The sequence below is a fragment of the Syngnathus floridae genome, chromosome 21 (genome assembly GCF_059516105.1).
Source record: "Syngnathus floridae isolate MCC-2025c chromosome 21, RoL_Sflo_1.0, whole genome shotgun sequence".
NCBI classification, from domain to species: Eukaryota; Metazoa; Chordata; class Actinopteri; order Syngnathiformes; family Syngnathidae; genus Syngnathus; species Syngnathus floridae.
The window spans coordinates 8,638,453-8,652,725 of record NC_142433.1 but is presented as its reverse complement, the minus strand read 5'-3'; the positions used below and the strand labels follow the sequence as shown (position 1 = coordinate 8,652,725).

General features: G+C 47.2%; 1 long non-coding RNA gene across 1 annotated transcript; it reads left to right on the top strand.

The window, feature by feature from the left end:
• LOC148380495 (uncharacterized) lies at positions 1-1,316 on the top strand. The gene is made up of 3 exons (XR_015855150.1): positions 1-829; positions 890-1,100; positions 1,165-1,316. It is a non-coding gene; the product is annotated as an uncharacterized LOC148380495 (long non-coding RNA).
• Positions 1,317-14,273: the final 12,957 nt, after the last annotated feature.

Here is a 14,273-nt window from a genome sequence, read left to right as displayed (position 1 = left end):
AACGCACGAGCGGCCATCGTGCGTTCACCAAGAGCCAAACAATTAATGGTCAGGATTTTGTAGAGGCGGCTCGGTGGGACACTGGTTAGCACTACCGCCTCGCAGTTAGGGGGTGCGGGTTCGATTCCACTCCCGGCCCTCCCTCTGTGGAATTTACAAATTCTCCCTGGACCCGCGTGGACTTTCTCTAGGCATTCCGGTTTCCTCCCACATCCCCAAAACATGCTTGGTAGGCCGATTGAGCACTCCAAATTACCCCTAGGTTTGAGTGCGAATGTGAATGATTGGTCGTCTCTGTGTGCCCTGCAATTGGGTGGCAACTGGTCCAGGGTCCCTGCCTACTGCCCGATGACTGCTGGGATAGGCTCCAGCACACCCGCGACCCCCATGGGGACAGGCGATATAGAAAATGGATGGATAGATTTTTGGAGAGATTTGGGAAGAAAAAAAATATAACTAAAAAAGAATCAGCAAAATGTAATATCCTGAAAAAAGTAATATCAAAAAGAAATTTGTAAAAAAAAAAAAAAAGATGCTTTTGTTTTTGGCGACTATCACCTCGTCCATCCCTCGCCAATAGCCACAAAAGTCGTTTTTGTGCCTTCCTGCGCTCGCCTGGATACGGATGACCCACTTTTGGGGGAACTCGCGTGAGGGATGAAGAATCGAATCAGGACCGACGATACGTTGTCATCGCCGCACTAATTAGCAAAGGCTAATTAGCGGCACTTAAACGATGGATGAACGCTGCGTTTTCTCCCTCGACGGTTGACGTGAAAATCTCTCGACAGTTAAGCGCTTGTCATCAAATGACGCCGATTTGCTCAAGGTGACACGGAAAGACGGCCGGATGTCAGAGTCCGGGGTGGCATACTTCTTTTGTCCACAGGGAGCAACTGTGAGCAGAGTGGCAGAGTGCAGAGGGCTCAGGTGCGACTCATCAGGCTCGTTCAAGGAGCACTCTTAAGGAGCATGCTGTCAACTGCTCGTCGCCTGAGTGTCCCTTCAGCGTGATCAACTCCACGGTTGTGCCTCGAGCGCCTTGATCTCGCTCATAGCTCTCTTCCTGCTCATCAACGCCACGTTCTTCAGTTCCTCCGGTCTGCAGTAAGATCTCCGCCACAGCCACGCTGAATTCTCTGACCAAGTCTTGTGTGCTCGTAGGTTCCCTCCACCGATCACCGCCAAGATCCACCCCGTTCTGGTTGAACTCCTCACGCTCCGCCACTGCTGCCCCAATCCGTGCTCCTGGCTCCGGTCATCCCGCTCTACCTCCACCGGAGCTCCTCCAATAAACACTCCTCACTCATTCTGGACGTCTGAGTTGGTTTTTCTGCATGTGGGTCAAATCAATCGCTAAAACGATGACACCGAAGTCCCGCCTGCAGCCTTTTATAGGGGCCCATCTACTCAGGAAGAAACATATTTTTTTAATGCAAAAATATGACAAAATAGCAACAACAAAAAAAGTATTAGACAAAACAGACTGTATTCACATGAGTAAAATTTGCAAAATTTAAATAGTCAATTTTAAAACCAATCACTCTTAGAAAGTGATGTTGAACATAGATTTGCGTTGTTTGTTGCATTTTTTTTCTCAAGCTGTCACCTGCATGAAATATTCATGGCCGGGCTGCATGTTGATGCGATGCCACTGCGGCGCAGGTAACACGCACACACGCACACGATCAGCAGAAAGATGCAGACCACGCTCGACTGTTTTGTTCCCTTGAGCCGTTTTTCAATATTTTTGGTAACAGGTTACACTTTGCGATAGCTTGGTATTCTTCTAGAATTTTCTCCAAATAGTTTTGCATTTCTATGTTTGTAATGTTAGATTTTTTAAATATTTGTCAAGATTTTTAGTTTTAATCTGTTTTGTATATGTATTTTGATATTTTTAGCACCCAAATTCTCATATTTTCTCAAAAATGTCCACAATGTTTCTGTTTCCTCCTTCAATATTATATACTTTCGACTCTTTTGTTTCTTCTCCCAAAGTGTGGTGTGCCTTCATTGCGTGGGTGCGCTTGTGTGGCTCCGCCCCCACCACCCTTCCTCTGTCTCTGGCAATTAGGAAAGTGGGTCCAGCGTATCATTGGCTGACTTTTACACTCATTAATTGCAGCTAATTATTTCATTTTGGATTGATCTGGCAGCGCACCCCCTCCATCTCCCCCCATGCCGGCCCCACCCCCTGCATGTCCATCCTCCCAGGCTGATCAAAGGGCGCCATTTTAATTAGAGTCTTTTGTGGGCTAATTGCTCCCTGTTGTACATCCGCCGCTGTTAGTGCCGTTGCGTCCTCGCTAGCAAAATGCGTCATCTGGGACGCACCCCGGTGGGCGCACCCTCACACAAAGCTAAAGAAATTGCATATCTAAAGATGTTAGACACATTCCTCCTCCCTTGATCATACCTTTGAAGTCGCTCACCCCTTCGACATCCCGACAAACCTGGCGTGCACCCCCTCCACTTTTTCTCAAGTAACCAAAGACGCCGTCGATGAGGCTGAAATGTTAGTCGCCCCTGCTAAGCTTGACATTGGCACACCACCTCTCTCATTTCACGGATTAAGGCACCGACCTGAACAAAGTCGAACGGCGAGCGACAAGTTCCCAGACACATTTGAATGCGTGGTCGGCACATGTACCGATTTCACAAGCGCAGCTGCCCCAATTGCAGCCGGCCTCCATCGTCTCCATCGTAAGTGTCGCGTCGCTTGTAGTCACGCACAATGGCGGCAGAGGCAGGATCAAACCAGCGGCCGATGCGGATCACCTTACACCTCCACCCAGACTCTAAAAGTTAATCCCCAAAACGCACCCATGCGCGCCCTGTCGGTTTCTTTAATTTCAAAGTCATCCTAGTCTTTCTTTTGCATATGAAGTTGGAATCCAGCAACACGTCTTAGTTGAATGTCATGTTTGTCTGCGCTTTTTCACGTCACGCTTTAGCTAATCGTTACTCAATGAGTCAATTGTCTCCACTCCCAAAGGTGGGATGCTTCCACCATGGAGCCAAAACCACACCCAGTAATTGACGGTCAGCTCGGGGTACTAGAATGCTGCCCCTCACCTGGTCCTATCTTGTGCATCTGTTGAATTTTGGACGGGATGTCACGTCTCGTCCCCAGTTTTGCTATGTGTCTAGGTTGCCATAGTTTCTGTTCGCATCGCCCCTCCCCTCCTGTGTCACCTCAATCAATGTAACCGCGGTCACCTGCCTCGTTTTTCGTGTTTTGTATTTAAGTCCTGTCTGCCCCTCACTCCCCGTCGGATTATTGTGTTGTTGTTGTCATACTGTCTTGCTGTCGTCATGTCCTGCTGTCTTCTTGTTTCACGTCCCGGTCAGTCAGTCAAGTTATTGTTTGTTAAGTCATGTCTGTTTGCCTTTTGAGTTTGCTTCAATAAACCCTGGTCCAAGCTGCACTTGGTCACCCTTCTCGATTCGATCCATGACACGGGAGGCGAAAGAGTTGCGCGTCCCGGACGGAAAGTATGTCGCAGAATCACAATTCAGCCTGAAATGGCTAACATTTTGGGTGCTCGTGTATTTTGTCGGGGGTTCCTCCATTTTGCATTCCACCACTCGCCCTCTCCCTTGGGGTCCCGTGACAAAAGCGGTGAAATTGAATGCGGGCGGTGTCGGCGAGACAATGCGGGCGATACGCCATTTATCTCCATACGTCAAACGGGCTCTCGCTTGAGTTGATGACGCACTGATGGACGCTCAAGGGCAGCTGCTGCTTGTCCGTGGACTCCCCCCAAAAAATCTGCTGCTGAAAATGTGCGAAAGAAGGCATTTGTGGACATTTTTAGTGTCATCTTGCGTAAGCTCATAAGGTTACACGCGTTGTCAACGGTGAACTCAGTTTTGACCTCAGCTCCTTCAATGACTTGTCATGAGGAAAAGCCAAGGTAAGTCAAAGTCAAAGTCAAAGTCAAAGTCAGCTTTATTGTCAATTTCTCCACATGCCAAAGACACACAAAGAAACCGAAATTTCGTTCCCCCCTATCCCACGGTGACAAGACATGGCTCACAACAGACAAACAAGTAAACAAGTACAACAAAAGCGTGCTGAATAAATAATGAATAAATAACACAACAATAAATAAATAAATAAATAAATAAATAAATAAGAGGAGCAGGAAAAAAAAAGGAGCAAGTGCGCGTACAGCAGACATTCCCGAAAATAGCGCAACAGTGCCGCACGCTACGCAGAAGGGGGTAGCGAGTTCAGGGCCCTAACAGCCTGGAGAAAGAAGCTGTTGGCGAGTCTGGTGGTGCGGGAGCGCAGGCTCCTGTACCTCTTCCCAGAGGGCAGAAGGTCAAACAAAGAGTGAGCCGGGTGACTCACATCTCTGGCAATCAAGGTTTCCTTGCGGGCGAGATGGGAGGTGTAAATGTCCTTCAGGGAGGGGAGCAAAGCACCAATAATCTTACCAGCCGTATTCACTATGCGCTGCAGGGCCTTCAAGTTCTGTTCAGTGCAGTTACCACCCCAGACAGTGATGCAACTGGTGAGGACGCTCTCAATGGTGCCACGGTAGAATGTAGACAGGACTGCCTGAGGAGCACATGCACGCCTGAGCTTCCGCAGGAAGTACAGGCGGCGCTGAGCTTTCTTTGCCAGTGACGAGGTGTTAGCGGACCAGGAGAGGTCCTCACTGATGTGCACCCCCAGGAACTTGGTGCAGCTCACCCTCTCCACCACAGCACCGTCGATGATCAGCGGCAGGTGTGTTGTGTGACCCTTCCGGAAGTCAACAATGATTTCCTTGGTCTTATTGACGTTCAGCAGGAGGTTGTTGTCCCTGCACCACGTGGTCAGAAGGTCAACTTCCGACCTGTACTGAGTCTCGTCGCCCTTCGTGATGAGACCCACCAGAGTCGTGTCGTCAGCAAACTTCACTATGCGGTTGTCGCTGTAGGTCGCAGAGCAGTCATGCGTCAGCAGGGTGAAGAGCAATGGACTGAGCAAGCAGCCCTGGGGGGCCCCCGTGCTCAGCGTGATGCTGGCGGAGATTTTGTCGCCAACATGCACCACCTGAGGCCTCTGACAGAGGAAGTCCAGTACCCAGTTGCAGAGGGAGGTACTGAGGCCCAGCTCGTCGAGTTTGCAGATGAGACGCTGCGGCACAATGGTGTTGAAGGCAGAGCTGAAGTCCACAAACAGCAACCTCACATATGAGTCCTTTCTCTCCAGGTGGGTGAGGGCCGAGTGGAGGGCAGAGCAGATGGCATCCTCAGAGGACCGCTTGGCACGGTACGCAAACTGGAAAGGGTCAATGGTGGGGGGGAGAACGGACTTGATGTGCTCCATGACCAGCCGCTCAAAGCACTTCATGATGATGGGCGTCAGTGCCACAGGGCGGTAGTCATTGAAGCAGGACAGTGCAGGTTTCTTCGGCACAGGTACGATGGTGGAGGCTCTTACTCCACAAATTTGAGGAAGATCAGGTTGCATTGAAACAGTTTCGCAGCTGCAATGTAAATTAGCGCCGCGTGACATCACGTTGAGGTGGGTGGGTGGTCGCCATAGTGACACATCGTTGATCATAAGCATGTGGCTAATATAGCAACAAGTGCTTTGAGCCCGCACCGATGATATTCTCATTGCATTAGCAGATAATCCCTCCTCCCTTTGCTCTGATGGCCGTCACGCGCACCGAGAAGTGTTTGTAATTGCCTCATTGACGATGCATTAGAAAATGTAGCATTTCAATTATTGCGGCAGGCAGATCTGATCTGGATAACATTTCAATTAGCTCGTGGTCTTATCCTTTGCTGCCTGCGTACGTAACAATTGAATCAGCACGGCAGCTTAAGGACCAGCTGTTCATGTGTGCAGCATGAAGGGCTGGAATCAAGAAGAAATGCGGTGCACGTTAGCCTTGTTTGTAGCATTCGCATAGCATTAGCCGCCAGTGTGAAAAGCGTTGACAAACCACACGGCGAGTTGTCAGCATTCAAAAAGTCTTCTTGTTGATTCGTTTGGACACTTTGAAGGAACACAACTGACATGTTGCGTACATTAACGCACCAGAAATCAAAGACGTCAAGGCTACAATTGCGCTTTTGCTTGAGCTTTTGCAGGGTGGCCGTTTTGATACCTTAGCCGATAATCGGGCCCAAGACGGCAGCAGCTTGGTCGCGCTCCAACCCAACAGCCGGCACTTGATGGCGCCCCCGTGGCCCCCCACTTTTTTTCTCCACAACACAGCCCTCGTTTCTTTTAGGACTCTCCCGTCTACCCGGCCGTGCGTGTACGCTCGACTTGCCGCAGCTTTTGTCCACTGACCAAGAGGGGCTTGCTTGTGTTTTGTTTTGGGGGAAAAGCAGCTCACTGTTATTCTTTTGCTAAAGAAATCGTTTTGCGAAATTCAGTCAGCAAAGACTGATTTGTGTGGCAATACGGAATTTGGTGGCTGTGTCTATAAATAGTAGACCCACAAAAAGTCTCAAGAAGCCATGCCTAAGTAGAACACTGCATTATGGATGAGAATCGGCCATTTTAAGTCAACAATATATGTTGTGCTATGAAATCATTAAAAGTTTTTGGGGGTGTCTACTCGTGGCTGACACGACTGCCTGCCAATTTTGATGTTTCCAAATGAAACAAGCTTCAGGTGTTGAATTTTGCTGAGTTATGAGAGTTTTGTGCTGCGTGACGAGCCACAAAAAGATTTCTGCCTCATTTTTCTGTCGGATAAAGGCTTCAAAATTGTTCTTTGAAAGACACAATGCAGAGAAAAAGTTGTCTCGCAAATGTCAAAAACAGGAAGCGATGAGAGGCCGCCGCCAGTGACAAAGTAATTGGCGAGGTGCAGACGTTAACTGCGAAGGGAAGTGGGAGGAGGAGGTGGGAGGAAGCAGGTTTGATGTGTCTCCACCTTGGACTGCAAGCAGACTGTAAAGATACCATTCAAGCAGGCAGTGGCGGACGAAAAACTTGAGTGAGCGGTTTGTCTTCTTTTTCACAAGACGCAAAGTCAGTGTGGCCACCTGGTGGCCTGGCATGCGCTTTACACTTCCAGAGCGTCTGTGCGTTTTGCTGCTGTCCTTCCTTTGATTGCAGTGAGGCGGGTGAGAGCGTAAAAAGCAACAAGGCAAATCAGCCCCCCGAAGTGCCGCATGTCGGCCATTGCTGAGGGCTTACACCCCCCACCCCCCCACCCCCATAATCAAAGGGAATGACGTTCTGGCTCAGACACCATCACGGGCTAATGGCTAATCAAACAGGAAGGCTGCCCCCACCCTACCAGCACCCCCGAGTGGTTCTCTCTTTCTACACAAGCGCCGTGCACTCCATCATTTTCTCCATGTGATGCCTTCAAGTGTTCTTTGTTTCAGACCAATTTTGTAAGTTTTGCTTCTGCAGCTCTGAAGGTGAGATTTCTGAACTGGGCCCAACCCCCTTCGCTTTGTGGAGCACGAGAGGCCAGAGGTGGAGGTTTAAAGGCTTTCAGGCCCGCCCCCAGAGAGCTTTTGAAATACCACATCCCAACCAGTCTTGTGGGGGAGCAATCCTGTCTTCAAACCCTCCTTCGTGCTCCACCAAGCTTGATACACGCTAAGCCTTCACCAAAAATCACCATACCCCACTGATCGGTCCTAAACCTTGCCCTGTCATTTTGAGTGGGTGATCAGAGTTGCGTTAAAAAATGGCCGCCAGCCAACCTTGGGCTGCCACCTGCATCCTATTAAGGCCCGCGAGAGGACAACTTCAGCGGGCAGAATTGAAGTCATTGTCCATGATTTCATAACAACACACTCCACAAACACAGCAGGAGCACATAAACATCAAGTTGGACTCAGGAGTGGCACAATATGGCATTAATGGAGTGCCCAGAGGGTGACCCGGCAATGTCAACCATGCCCTGCATGGTAGTGCTTTACACGTGAGGGAACACCTGACACAAAGCCCAAAAAAAATCCCACATGCATGCAATCTGGAGACACGGAATATGGAGTTCATGTGCTTCCAGAGAGGTAGCGAAGCAGCCAGAGGGGACAAATTGATGCAAATCTTCCCAAAAACATGCCTCCACTTGGAAGCATGTTTGACACATGCACGCGTGTTTTCCAAACAGACCTGCTCTATGTGCACGGGGGCTTGGCAAAAACCCCGCCACTCGTCAACCTCTCCTATTTTTATGACATAGCGCAGGCCGGGGAGTGACGACGGGTGCTTTTGAGGGGGACGGGAGGGGAGAGTCTCAGTGAGCGGGTGCGTATTTTCCAAGGCCTGGTGCAAAACCGCAGGAATGCTCCAGGAGCAGTGTGAAGGAATAGTTTAATACGCTGGTTGTGTAGAAACTAGCCTAATCCTCCGGTCAGAGAAGACGCAGCAACTCCTTCTTGCTTTGAATGATCCATTTACAATTTAAGTAACAATGTGCTGTTGGTTGTACGTGTGTGAGTGCTGGAGCTTGAGCTGGAGCGGGTGGATACTCGACTCATGGCTGGTGATCGGGTGTCGCCGCAGCGTGGAGGAACGCGTCCTACAGCGCACTGGGAAGCCGGGTATCAGGAAGTGACCTGACGGGAAGAGCGGCAACGCAAACGTGCAGGGGCGTTTGCGGCGATCGTAGTCGGGGACCAGCAGCGAGTCAGGACGGGCGGCGATCAGAGCGTGGTCGAGAACGGGCAGATGGTCAGGACTGGCAGCAAGCAGAACATGCTTGAAGACGGGCAGCAAGTCAGCAACAGGTAGCATCACGGGACAGACTAACCTTGAAGTGGCTGGATGGCAGGTTTTAAATAAGGCTGACCTAACGAACAGTGGCAGGTGCTGTTGATTGGCTTGATTGGGGGCATGTGCTCGTTGCAGCAGGGGATTGACAGGGGATTCAGCAGGGGATTCACAACAAGCAAAAAGAGCCCTCGGAATCCCCGTGCCGCGTCGGCAGGTGCGAAAGAAGTCGCTGAATTTCCTCTGATGATGGCGAGGTGGCAGGCCAGATAATTGATAAGTGGCGAGCGAGCCCGCCAATGAAAAACTACATGTGCGGCTAATGTACAGCGACAAGCATTTTACATGAGTTCACCTGACCGAGCGCCTGGCGCCTATCAAGGTTGCTTGCCGCATTTAATGGGAATTAATTAGGCCAACGTCTTACGGGGTTAATCATTTTCACCCCTCCTGCTCTGCCGCTCGTTTGCACACACGCGCACAAACGCACACACCGTTCCCTGCCGTTTATTTTGAGTGAATCCTTGAAGCCAGTTTGGTCTACAATCGCCTCATCATAAGGTGACGAATTAGCGCACATGCGGCTTCATTGGCTGGGGAGCCGCTTTTGTCTCTTCAAGACCAGATGATACTCAAACTCTGGAAGTGACTCAAACCAGAACGTCCGTGGACAAAATGTGAGTTTTTTTAAGCTGTAAGCCATAATCAGCAATATTAAAATAATAAAAGGCTTACAATATTTCAGTTGGTTTGTAATGAATCCAGAATGTATGACATTTTTGTTTTTTTAATTGCATTACAGAAAATAAAGAACTTCATCACAATATCCTAATTTTCGGAGACAGTCCTGTATACTACTGTATTGGCCCAAATATAAGACGACCCTGATTATCAGATGGCCCCCTCTTTTTCAAGACTCAAGTTTAAAAAAATACTTTTTGAACACCAAATTTAATTTTTATACAGAAAATAATTACAGTAAATCTGAAACAAATGATTATAATAATATGTTCTAGGGAAAAAGCATGTTATTTTGCCTCATTCAAATCATGCAAAAACTGTCTATCACATCTTAATATCTGAACATTTAAATATGTAAACTAAAGTGCAATCACATTTGTAAATGAATGGCTTCTGGTTTTTGAAATGTAAAGAAACTAATCTACTGTGATAAAACAACAAATTTGCAATAACTGCATTAACCATCAAAGTGAAGTCTAACTGTAACTGTAGTCTTGAAACAAATCTGAATAAGGAAAAACATTGCAATAAAGTAATACAAACTGCTATCGCTATTGTTGGGGAGCCTGAGGACTGTATAGAGGGTTGGCTCTGATAGTTATGCTTTTTTCGCCCCGGGTGTCGGTCAGAAAACAGGAGGGAAGACATGGTCCAGTTTTGATTGCTTTACTGAATTATTGGCAAAAAAGTAACAGGCACCGTGCCTCATAGGGGCATACAGGCAAACTGGCAAAAGGGTATAGGCACACGTTTGGTCGTAAGGACGTGAGAGCAGGTGTGTGTAGTGTACATGGGTGAGTCTTTGGGTGTGTGAATGTGATTCTTGTGTGTGTGAATATTGTATGAAGCGTGTGAAGGGTGTGTGGGGTGTGTGTGTGTGTGTGTGTGTGTGTGTGTGTGTGTGTGTGTGTGTGTGGTGTGTGGTTCTGCAACAGACAGAAATACAGCACGTGAGTCAACGTTCAACTTCTGACGTCACACAACACTAGTAGACGGCACACATTACATAACTAACTGCGCGTAACGGTTCCGCTACAGTAAATAACCATAAATGAAATACTCTCGGCAACACACCAAACATAAGTCATCGAGACAACAAAATACATTTGCTGGCAACCGTTAGTGCCGCTGCGTAACGGCTACTCGTACGATGCGAGGCAAACTTAAAGGAGCGCACCGAAGCTATCAATCAAACGGTGCACACACGGAATAAACCACGATCAGACAAACGGCACAACGGTAGACAGTAGTAACAATGAAATGTATATACTCACTTTGTGTCAAAGATGCACACGATCACAGCAACATACTCAGTCGATACCAGCAACCTTTAACTTACCGCTGCGCACAAGCTCCAACAATCGCGATAAGCTGAGGTAACTCACGCACGGTGACGTAACTTTCCAACATTTTAACATCAACATAGGAACCTTTCTAACAGCTATTTTTATTTTTCTTCTTTGTGACAGTGGTTCGCTTTGGCCTGGGGAGTTAAGTTCAGCATTCGCTTTAAAGATATCTGGCGCGTCTAGCGTTGTGAATGGGTATAATGTCTAGACCCCGAATGTAAGACGACCCCCACTTTTTCAGTCTTATTTCAATGCAAAAAACATTGTCTTATATTCGGGCCAATACGGTATTTTGAATCTTTTTTTTGTTTTTTTGTTTTTACAGAAATAGAAATGGTCAATTTTGCTTTTTTACACAACAGCTATAAGTTTGGTGTAATTTCTTAGTTTTAAAACACAAATCAAAATGTTTGGATTCACATTTTCTAGATCGGCGTACAACTGTGGAGAATAGTTGCATTGATCAATACCAAAAACAATCGAATGAAAAGGCAGGTAATGTATTTTATGTGAGGCGAGGGGAACCCCACTAAGACAAATCCCGCTGACTTTCCATGTTTCCTTCTTGGCCGGCTGCGAGGGTCCATAATTAAAAATCATTATGTTAGCTTAGTTTTCCATTTGTGTGTGTGAGGGTGTGTGTGTGTGTGTGCGTGTGTGCGTGTATGTGTGTGTGAGCGTGTGGAGAAGCGGCGCTAAGCCCTGCGAGTCACATGCGCTTTATCAGTGAACAAAAACAAAGACCAGAGGTACGGGGGCTGCAAAGTGTGCGTGCCAGTGTGGGGGCATAGTTGCTGTGGTCTCCATGGCGATGATGTTAGTTAGCTAGCTAGCCCTCACAGTTCCCAGAGGAGGGTGACAATAGCAGACGGCTGAGAGCTCAGCAGCCGCACTGCATTAATGACATTTTTCACACTTATTACACACACACATTTGAATTTGGTGTGTACGCGTGTGCACGTGTGTTTTACGTGTGTGAAAGCTCCAGCTTTGTGAAAATTACCTGAATTTATAGTACTAAAAATATTTGACAGTACTTTCAAGGAAATTAACTACAATGCAGACTGCCACAAATAATAATATTCTTTGAGCTTAAACAAATAACCAAGTCGGAGTGATTCCTAATTATATTAAAAAAAAAACATTTTGGTATTTCTTTTATTGATTATATTTAATAATTGGCATGAGTTATTTTATGTGTTAATGATATAGAGAAATAAAACAAGAATAAAAACCATTTCAAACCAAATGTATCCCAATTGCAAAATGTTGTGTTTGACCATGTGATACTTCAACTATACTCAAATTTACGAATAATCCTTTTATTTTAGAGCCGATCCATGGCTCTTTCCGTTCATCTAACGTGGCCATCCGCCAGACTCGTTGATGTTTAATGTTCACTCAGGAAGCAGACGGATCCTGCCGCCATTTGCCTCAAACACGCACACGCACGCGCATCACCCCGCCTCCATCCCCCTGGCAACGCCAGCCTCATTTCCAGGCTGAGAGTTAACCTCTGACCCCTCGTGAGACCAGATGGCCGGTGTTTTCCTTGAGAGAGACAAGCAAGACCTCGAGTACTGCTGAATCATGACCAACCTGGAGGGCTTCGTGCATCAAAAGCGGTCCGGCTGGGACGTGCACACTTCAAGCAAGGCAGACAAGATGTCGTCAATGTGCGGCTGTGGGATGCATTACAGTGTGAAGGAAAGAGATATTGCAGCCTGACTTTTTATGTGGCCAACTATCAAACTGTCACCAACAGCAAAGCGAAATGTACAGGAAACACATTTTGTTGATTGGATTTGCTCAATTTTGGGGAAACAGCATGGGAGGGGGGGGGGGGTCTTGTAGCAGGGATCAATTAAACATTTTACTCATAATCGGGATAAGTTGTCTTCAGCAAGCTTACTAATGGCGGTTTGGTTCTGTCGAAAAGAAAGTGCAAATCAAGCTGGACTCTTTTGGGAACACTATAACGCAAGAAATTACAGTGAAGCCTCGGTTTTTGACCACAATACGTTCCAGAAGGCTGTTCGAGAAGTGAATCGTTCGAATCATGTTTGCCTACTAAAAATAATGGAAAATTAATCCGTTCCAAGCGAAAAAAAACGCCTTTTTTAAGCATTTTTTCATTTGCGCATTTTTGTCCGATCGCGCAACTGCAGCGCACCACCGAACGCGCAACCGTAGCGCGTCGCCGACCACGCAACTTCACCGCGCTGGTCGCATTATTGTGACAGAGCCGTCGCTGAAATTTTGAAAATATTTTTAAAGTCCTAAGGTACTTTCCACAATTTAAGTGGACCTCAGTGCGCAGGGAGCTTAATTTTGTCCGATCGCGCAACTGCAGCGCGCCGCCGACCGCGCAACTGCAACGCGCTGGTCGCATTATTTTGACAGAGCGGTCGCTAAAATTTAGAAAACATTTTTAAAGTCCTGATGTACTTTCCAAAATTTAAGTGCGCAGGAAGCTTAATTTGGTCGGATCGCGCAACTGCAGCGCGCCGGGCGCTCACTGTCGCATTGCTTTAGGAGCGACTTTGTGTTTTAGGATGGCTTTACTGCTCCCACTTGCTTCCTTTGGAGGCATGATTAGAGTTGATGCAATCCTCGGAGTAACGAGAATGTAATAACGAACGAAGTCAGTTGGTATGCGGGTCCTCTCGGCTCATCTCGCGAGGTTCAACAACCAAAATCTCGTACGACATCCGAAGCAAAAAAATCTCGAATTTTTTGTTCGAATACTGATTTGTTCGAGAACCGGGACGTTCGAAATCCGAGGCTTCACTGTATTGTCATAGTTTTGAGCTCAAGTAAGAGAGAAAAAATTCAGTCATTTAGTCTGTTGAAAGACACAAGTATCCAAACGTTTACCACCAAAAAAGTGACGAACATCGTGCAAACGTGCAACCGTGCACACGAAGCTGCGAGAAAGGAACATTTCTTAAGCACTTGCATCAACACTTTGTTCAACAAAGTTCTTTGTGTGATATCTGTCATGTAATCTTAACCTTAATTAGGATTAAATCACATTTCCCCGTATTTTTACCGATTTCGTCTCCTTGTCGGGGGTTCTCACCCAAATTGTCATTGCTTTGTTTCATCGCGTATTGACATCTGCTGGTCGTCTTGTGAACTGCCTCCACTTGAGCTCGAGAACAAAATCTTATTTGTACGTCCTTCAGTTAACCACGCGGTAGCGCCAAATCATCATTTTAATCTACAGAGACGTACCTAATACGTAAACCAATGAGGAAATGCTGCATTCATTAACAAATGGAATTCAGATACTTCAGCATTTTCATTATCGCTGAACGTTTAATTGTTCGTTTGATTATCGGTCGATATGTTTTGAAGCATACATGATTTAATCAGTCACGAATGTTTATCTTGTTCAGGTGCCATTGTGGGCACGGACGGCACTTGGGTTATCTCTGAGACACCGTGGTAAACGAGCTGCTAAGAACGCGTCGCAGGACCAC